This window comes from Dendronephthya gigantea, unplaced genomic scaffold (assembly GCF_004324835.1).
Source record: "Dendronephthya gigantea isolate DGI-Jeju-01 unplaced genomic scaffold, DenGig_1.0 000093F, whole genome shotgun sequence".
NCBI lineage: Eukaryota > Metazoa > Cnidaria > Anthozoa > Malacalcyonacea > Nephtheidae > Dendronephthya > Dendronephthya gigantea.
The window spans coordinates 210,736-218,822 of NW_021163103.1; the positions used below are offsets into that span (position 1 = coordinate 210,736).

The 8,087-nt window shown below is 36.3% G+C and overlaps 1 long non-coding RNA gene across 2 annotated transcripts; it reads right to left on the reverse strand.

Annotated features, from left to right (window-relative positions):
• Window positions 1–5,910: 5,910 nt before the first annotated feature.
• LOC114533645 lies at window positions 5,911–7,541 on the reverse strand. 2 transcript variants are annotated; one of them, XR_003688082.1, is made up of 4 exons: window positions 7,394–7,541; window positions 6,854–6,937; window positions 6,433–6,532; window positions 5,911–6,018 (listed from the first exon to the last, which is right to left on the reverse strand). It is a non-coding gene; the product is annotated as an uncharacterized LOC114533645 (long non-coding RNA). The 2 variants fall into 2 exon arrangements; XR_003688083.1 differs by lacking the exon at window positions 7,394–7,541 and adding an exon at window positions 7,057–7,101.
• Between the last annotated feature and the right edge of the window lie 546 nt (window positions 7,542–8,087).

Genomic DNA, 8,087 nt, shown 5'->3' on the forward strand with positions numbered 1-8,087 from the left:
GTAACTGCAAAAAGGTGTAAAGTTGTTCATTTCAGAATTACATTTGTTTTGTATTTTGAAAAAAAACCCCGCGATTCTCATGATTTTATGAATTGTCATGACATCATTGACCACTAAGACTATGATATTTCATACCTCATGGTAATCTTTTGGTAGGCTGCGATTTGCAGCCAGGGGCGCACATTAGGGGGGTGGGGGTGACACCTCCCCAGTAAGTCTAAAAAGTCGGTCCCAAAATGTGTATATGGGTACAAAAAAATTCGGGACATTACGAATAATTTACGATCTGAAAGATACCGACATTCTTGTCGAAAACGGGAAGAAAATTGGCATTTTTGCAATCGAAAATTGAGATATGACCGCGTAAGTAAAAATGCGTACCTATGCGAGATATCAAGTTTCAATCGTATTGTTGTCACACGCCATAAACCACAGTTTTATCCACTTCCCCATGCAACATCTCATTCTCCGCTAAGGTAATGCGATCAGATCTATGCTTGTATGTCTGAAAGGTCAGTGATAATCAATTTGACTTTATATAAATTGGACTGAACATTTTATATCCAGCGTCAACATCGCAGGCTAATTTTTTGGTGAATACCTGGATCCACCCAGTGACTGGGTACCACGAACGAGGTTGGGTACCACGGAACAAGATTCACCCAGGAAGCACTACGTTGTATATTACACAAAGTATTCGACATACAACTTAGTTAAAACGTGAAAAGAAGGGAGATTTTCTTAACAGTAAAACGTTCACCCTTAAAACATGCTTAGACGAAAACTAACGAGAATCCAGCTTAGTCGAGATGATATCGAAGAATATGAAGCTGTAAAGCGAGAAAAACTAGCAAAAAATAAGACAGAAATTCCAGTAAATTCGGGCAAAAATCTTCCAATCCAAGGCCGCCCCACACAAGAAGAGAGAGTTGCAGAGGTTCATAGAAGAATCGGGTATCAACCAGAGAATGTACCTGCTGATGGAACACAGAGAATTATGTGAAAAAATGCATTTATTTATATTGGATTTATATTGGTATGTATTCATGGAGGTAAATTGAACTACCTCTCCAGTGTCCAGTCTCTACCCTTCCTTTGGGTTTGAAGCGTTTGGGAGAGGTTGCATTGAACGCAAACATGCTGAAATCAATTAAATGGGAGGGGATAAACTGATATTGCGCAAAATCTGACAGCAAAAAATAAGAAGAAAGCCATCTATTATGATGCTCTCAAAGTGAAATGCTTTTGTAAACTGAGCGAGCTCTTCACAAGTGAAATACGTCCATTTTAATAGTTTCATCAATTCTAACAAGGAATGTTCTCACCACCATCATTTGCTTTGAATTGGAAGAGCACATAGAGGAAAAATAAAATACTTAAAAATAACAGTGTATTTCATTCACACCAGTTAAGGCCACCAGGATGGTGGTGAAAGTTTCCAGGACCAGAAGCATTATTTCCAGTGGGTGTTCTTGACTGAGATTCACATTTAGTACTAGAGAGTACAGTTTCAAGCTCTTGTTACTTCAAATTTCTCATTTTAACTTGCTTTAATTATCCTGACTAATGTGCTTGATAGACTGTTTGCTGGCTAGGTGCCTAGGTCCATCCATACATCATTTGTCATTATTTTAGTTCAGCAACTCTAAGAGAAATGGAATGATATTTCCATAAGCAAGGCTCTATGATTTTTTTTAATAAATATTAAATATTAATTATTAATAAATGTAGAAAGTTGTTAAAAAATAGATAAATTATTTTGTGGAGTAGTGACCTCAGGTGGAGGGAATCCTAGATTATTACTAAGGACAAGCGTGAACCAGGCTTGATGCAATAAATAGAATTACAAAAAAGGCTGCAGGATGTGAATGAACTTCATTGATGCAAGGATATATCAGGATTGTGGATTTTTGAATTTAGGGACAACAATTTTGTTCATGCAGACGAACAAGTAGACGTAAGAGCTTCGGAAATGCATTTAAATTTTACAGATGCAGTTGAAATTATTAAATAGAGATTGATTGAGAGGGGTGAAATTCCCAGACTCCTTTCCTCTTTGGATCCAGTATATTTTCTTAAGTGTAATCCAAAAATGTATATATTTTTATTTTAACTACTCCTTGTTTTAGGCCTTGTAAGGAAAATTAGTCAAAATCCATGCCATACATTACGTTTTTCCCATGAAGATAATATTACCTGGTGCTTTTTAGACTATTCCCTTGCTTATTAGTAATTCTGTTGAAACCAACACAGTCAGCATAATAAAATACTTTGTTTGAATTTACATATTTACAGTTAATATTTACTTTTACATCAATCTATAAAATACCATATCTTTTCATTTTTAATGTCTCTAGTATACCAGTCAAGACTAATGAATTTGCAACATTCTTGTGGTCAAACCAGTGTGTCAAACAAGCTCATTATTTAACCTTGTGTGTGAACAAATTAGATTGTTATTTTTGAGTTATTTAAGGTTATTGACATTTTAATCCCTTGTTTTGATGTGAAAGTTAATTTAGACAATATTTGTTCCCCATGTTTTCACTTTTACTTATTTTCGTAATTGTACTGCCCAAAATTTTTGAAGTGCTTTAGAGCTTGTTGACGTTGTGACCCTGCCAATTATTTTCTGTGTGCTTCTCCCTGGCTCTAAACACTTGTGGATTTGTGATTGATAATGATTTATAACACCATTTAGTCAGTATCAGTGATTTGTAAGTTTTATTTTAAAACTCAGTCGGACTTTGTCGTGATATAAGCCATAATCATCAATCTCCGGGCAATCTTGAATTGCTGACTTTTTGTCTATGATGCGACTTTCATTATTTCAGAGAGACGGTCACGAACAATTGAATTCCGCGTTAAACCCCGTTCTGTGTGTGTACTTTACCGACTTTGTTTGCTCAGATGTTCTTTCTCCCTTGAAGAATACACTTTCCTTCTGGCTCTAACCTTGTTCAACTTTCTCTCCAGAGCTCGGGAATGTAGCAACGACATCAACGAGATTCTTTGTTGGTTCTTCAAATGTGAATCCAACACAAGATCATTGTCATTTTCTTCGACACTTTCGCTATGTCGTGTCTGACTGCTTGTATCATTCATATCACTACTCGTACAGTAAAGTCCCTCATCATCTGCAAATCCACTGTCTTCACTGCTGTCGTGTATTTTTGTTTGTGTTTTTTCTTGAAACCATGACCCTGATCTTTCTGATAAGTCCCTTGTGTTTTGTCTCAATCCTTCGTTCCAAAACATACTCAACTTTCGCGCAATACCGTCCAACACTTGCCACATATTATGAACCAACTTTTAACCGTTCTGTAGATAGTGTTATGTATAAACCAGCACGTGAGAATATGCCAGAAGTGAAATAAGCACTCAATATTTCTAGAGCCTTCTTTGTTAACGTAACCTTACGATAATGTTATTGTATGTTAATGTCATAATATGACACTAATTTATGTTTCCAATAACATGCTGTTACATAATATATAAACCAATAAACGAATGGGTCAAGTTTCAAATTTGTCAGATGCGTTTCCGGGGGCTTTTTGGTGTGTGAGCCAAAAAAAAAAAAATATATATTATTAGTCGAAACTGTGGCCAAATTTTGCTTTATGAATGAATAGCTAATTTAGCTATGGGCTATTGTGTCTGGACCACTTGACAAGCGAAGATGAAAATGTTTCAGTTCACACAACTGACACAAGGTCCATGCAATATGGCTAATATAGAAGTTTTGTCTGTTTCAAACTTTGCACTTGAAAACAAAAATTTAAAATAAGCGACGATAATGAGGCATGTCAACTGATTATCTCTTGTATTGAAATCAGTCGCGGGTCTCATAAAGAAATCTTTGAACGGAAACTCGGAAAGAGGCCGGAACACCCACGAATATTCCACATCATGTCTGGAGTGTTCTGGACACGAGACACACAATATTTGAAACATCACGAAACACTTTGTTTGCGTTGATGTAGTCTAGCCATGAAAGAAGTTACCTCACGTAACCAATCTTGATGATACTCTATGTGTGTAAGGTTGTTTCCAGATCTTTCCTGATTGAGCTGCGATTTTCATCAAATTGCTTCAGCTTGTTACAATGATAATGGAGGAATGGGTTATAAGAAGTATTCAGTATTGTACAGGGTTATCGTATTTTGTATCTGAACTAAACAGAAACAAGACGCCTGTTCTGGCGTTAACCGCGACGTGTCAACGCGCCCATACACGACCACATCTTGTTAAACGGCGAAATAGCAGCGATATTATTAAAATAGGACCAGAATCTACATGTATTAATTATATTCTTACCCTAATTAAATCTAAACTTAATCGAATAGCATAAAAAAAACATTTATTTGTTCCTCTTGGAAGAATTGCCGTATCATGCGAGCGAAATCGAATCGCGCATCGGAAAATTAGCCAAAGCTGTGCACCACAACTCTTGGGGGACAAGACTGGGGCGTTAGATAAATGCGGTCACATACACATTTCAAATACTAGCATATTTCGCGCCAAAACACACTTGCGACGACGAAAAATAAAAAAAAACCGAGGCGAATTTTCAACTGCGTCGCTGACGCCGGAGTAATAGAACTAAATCGTAAGGCTGGCTACGCCACTGGCGTGGTACTGCGTGCATGGTGATTATTTGTTTATCGATATGCAGCAGTTGTATCTCCTTTGGATTCAATGTTGTCAGTTGGGGAAAGAGGTTTTTGTGGAAGTTCTTATCGTTTTACATCTTTTAACATTAATGTTAGACTTGTCCTTTGGTGTGTATGTATAAGTCACAACATTGTACTGTACTTGCTAGCTTTATTGCATTAAGACGCCGTTTACCAAGCACCGTGGATTGCTATCGAAACAGGTCAAATTTTGAATTCCGAGTAAAACGTGGTGAATATTTTTAATGCCCCCGAGGCAAGAAAAAATATTCAAAATCTATTTAATAAATCCGTTGCTCCATAACGGCAAACAAAGATGGCGTCACGAACGAGTCAGAATCATCTGCCTGCCCAGCCAGATTATTATCGACCCAGCTTGCGAACGTAGAGCGCGAGAAAGTGTAAGATGCCGATTGTAATAATTATTATACAGATATCAGATACCACCACCATATTCTCAGTGAATATTCCCTAAAGCTTCTCCATTAATTTACATCTCTTGCGTTGCAAGTTGCAAGGAATATTGCAACGGGCCTTATGTTAAAAGCTTTTTATCAATTAAGTGGCAATGATATCAGCAGAACTGATCAGCACGTCCGAAACCATTGTTGGAATCCTTACTAAAGGCCCTGTTACACAGTGCAATTTTTCCTGCAACTTGCAATGCAATTCTTTTGAGAGACGTAAATTTGGCAACTACCTTGTCTTTATTACAGTCCATGGCGTCTGAAATCATTTTCTCCTCGGATGATTACAGACAATGAGTCGGCGTCGTATGGAAACCAGGCTATACACTTGCATTTAAAATACTCTTCACTAATCTACATCTCTTTAAAGTAGAATTGCATTGCAAGTTGCAAGAAAAATTGCATCGTGTAACATGGCCTTAAGTAATCTGATAGTGTGTTATTTGTGTTTATACCACTGAGGCCAGTTGTTCGAAAAGCGTTTAGTTTAAACGGTGGATAAGCCATACATCTTATACATCTTAAGAAATATTGAACCTGCATTTTATGCATTAAATATGTACTTCCATTGAAAATTAAACTATTTACATTGAAATATTTCGTTTCAGTTGTATATCTTTTTCCCCATTTTGAACTTATGCACTATTTAGGCTAAACGCTTTTCGAACAACCCCGGCCCCTGATTGACAATCATGCAGCAACACAGTAGTTGTTGAACAACTTTTTTTATTTACCAATATAGAAACTGTAATCTAGACATTTTGAGTACTCTTTTTGTTAAACTGATATAGATCGGTTACATTCCATAACTTTAACATTAAAGATAACACACCCAAAGTAGAAAACGTTTTCCGGTTTAACCATATTCCGGCTTAGGACTGAAAAAAAAAGGTTTGCGTCAGAATAATTATCAGTATAATAATGTAGCCAACACTGAAAGAAAACAGTACTATAAAGCCCGCCGCACGCGAGAGCTACTAGCTGTGTTAAAGACCTCGCGAGGCTGTTAGCTCAGCAAGTTACTCTCGTGTGCGGATAGTTTTCGTGAGGAATTCACCTCGAGAAGACAGGTTTCTCACGTGTGTGGATGGTTTTCAGGTTGAGCTAACTGCCCCGTGATGTCGTTATAGCTCAGCTGGTAGATAGCTTTCGTGTACGTGCCGTGGGTATAAGAATCACTGTCGACTCTGTCGACTTTATATAGTTAATATATGCATGTGCATGATAAAACATATCCACTAATTTAGCTGATATGTGCTTACATTTTAGTACATGTTTGAAGCAATACATACCAACAGCATTTGAAGTGATTTATTCCGCAAAAAGTATAACATACTTCATAGTTTTGGGGACAATAATACGGTTCGCCGAATCTCTTCACCTCACCTATAGCTATAATATTTCGTAAAACACAAGTATATTTCAGTCAAAATTCTTCAGTGTCTATATGCTATCATACTATGTATGGAGCTACACTTGTCAAGGGCATTAATTGCTATTCACTCAAATGGTGTTCAATTGGCCATAAGGCATAACACCTGGTGTTATTTTACCCCATTTTCGGCGTACCGTGCATGACTCGAAATTTACAGTGTATAGGTACTACTGTTGAACAAAGATTTATTTTAGACCGTTTATAGACCGATACAGAACGAATGTTTGAATATATGAAGTTTCCTCCCTGAACACTTAAAATCAGAATATAAATATTACCTTTAATGCTGCGACCATCAACATTAGAAAATGCCACAAAAATAACCAGCAAGAGGAGAATATTTAGACGGAAATCCATTTTTACTAAATTCGAAATATAGTTATTCAGTAGAATTATATTGGACCTAAATACCTTTTAATGCAGAAAACAGCGCAACTGCTTGACGTCTGCATTAAGAATACGTGATTTAAATGTGGATTACCAGAACGTTTATACGTTGAAAAGGTTGCCTATTATAGGAGCCCCTGGAAAATTAAGGCAAAATGATGTGAAATCTGCCTTTTCCTCAAACTTTAATTTTGATTACTTTGCCCTATAAAGAGCGTCTTGTATAGGTTGAATAATAAAGCTGGTTTGATATAAGTTATAACCTAACGCCTATATATGCATGCATGTTCAGTTTAGAAATAACTGGTTATTTGTGCATGAATGAAACTTATAAAGAACTCAAGAGATGTTTTGTTAAAAAATAATACAGTTTTACATGTCTTGTAATTGTTAAAACTTTAGATCACAAAGTATGGAAGCCAAGTATATACCTTACTATCCAACTATCCAAGTAATGCCTTATTAGCCAACACAAAAATCCGGCTCATCTCGGTATAAGTATTCACTGATATATAGCTATAATAGTAAAGATTCCAAAACTTCATCACACGGAGAAACTTGAGTTAGTCAATGACTCTGACCTTCTTCACCCGGAATATATATCATATTCGTTGCTTTGAAAATAACTAGAATAATACTCAGTTAGCTTCCGACAATGTCATTGTCTTTTCGAATATGACCATCAACATTTCCGACACAAAAAACAGGTATATTTTTTGGTAATCTCAAAGCTTAGAATTTTTTCCCACAGATTGTATTGTATAGGAATGTAATATTCTAAGAGGTTCCTTTAACTGATATATATTTACATTACCTAAAATTTTCTATTTTCAGCGGCAAAAACTTAATTTATAACTTTGTAATATAATTCACTTTGTTGTACCAGTATAACGGATTAAGTATACCTGTATATGTCAGTGCAAGTGTACATCAATCTTTCTCATACTGTATACAGGTAACCTAAAGTAAAGTTCGTCCAAGCCACATTGGAGAAACCGCATGTGGACGCACTTTTACACAATTAAGGAGAGAGTGTTGTCGAAAATGGCCCTAGAAAATAGAACCGGTGAGCAGAGGCCGCTGTTATTTCTCTTTAATTTAGTGCGTAAATTTAATTATAAAGAA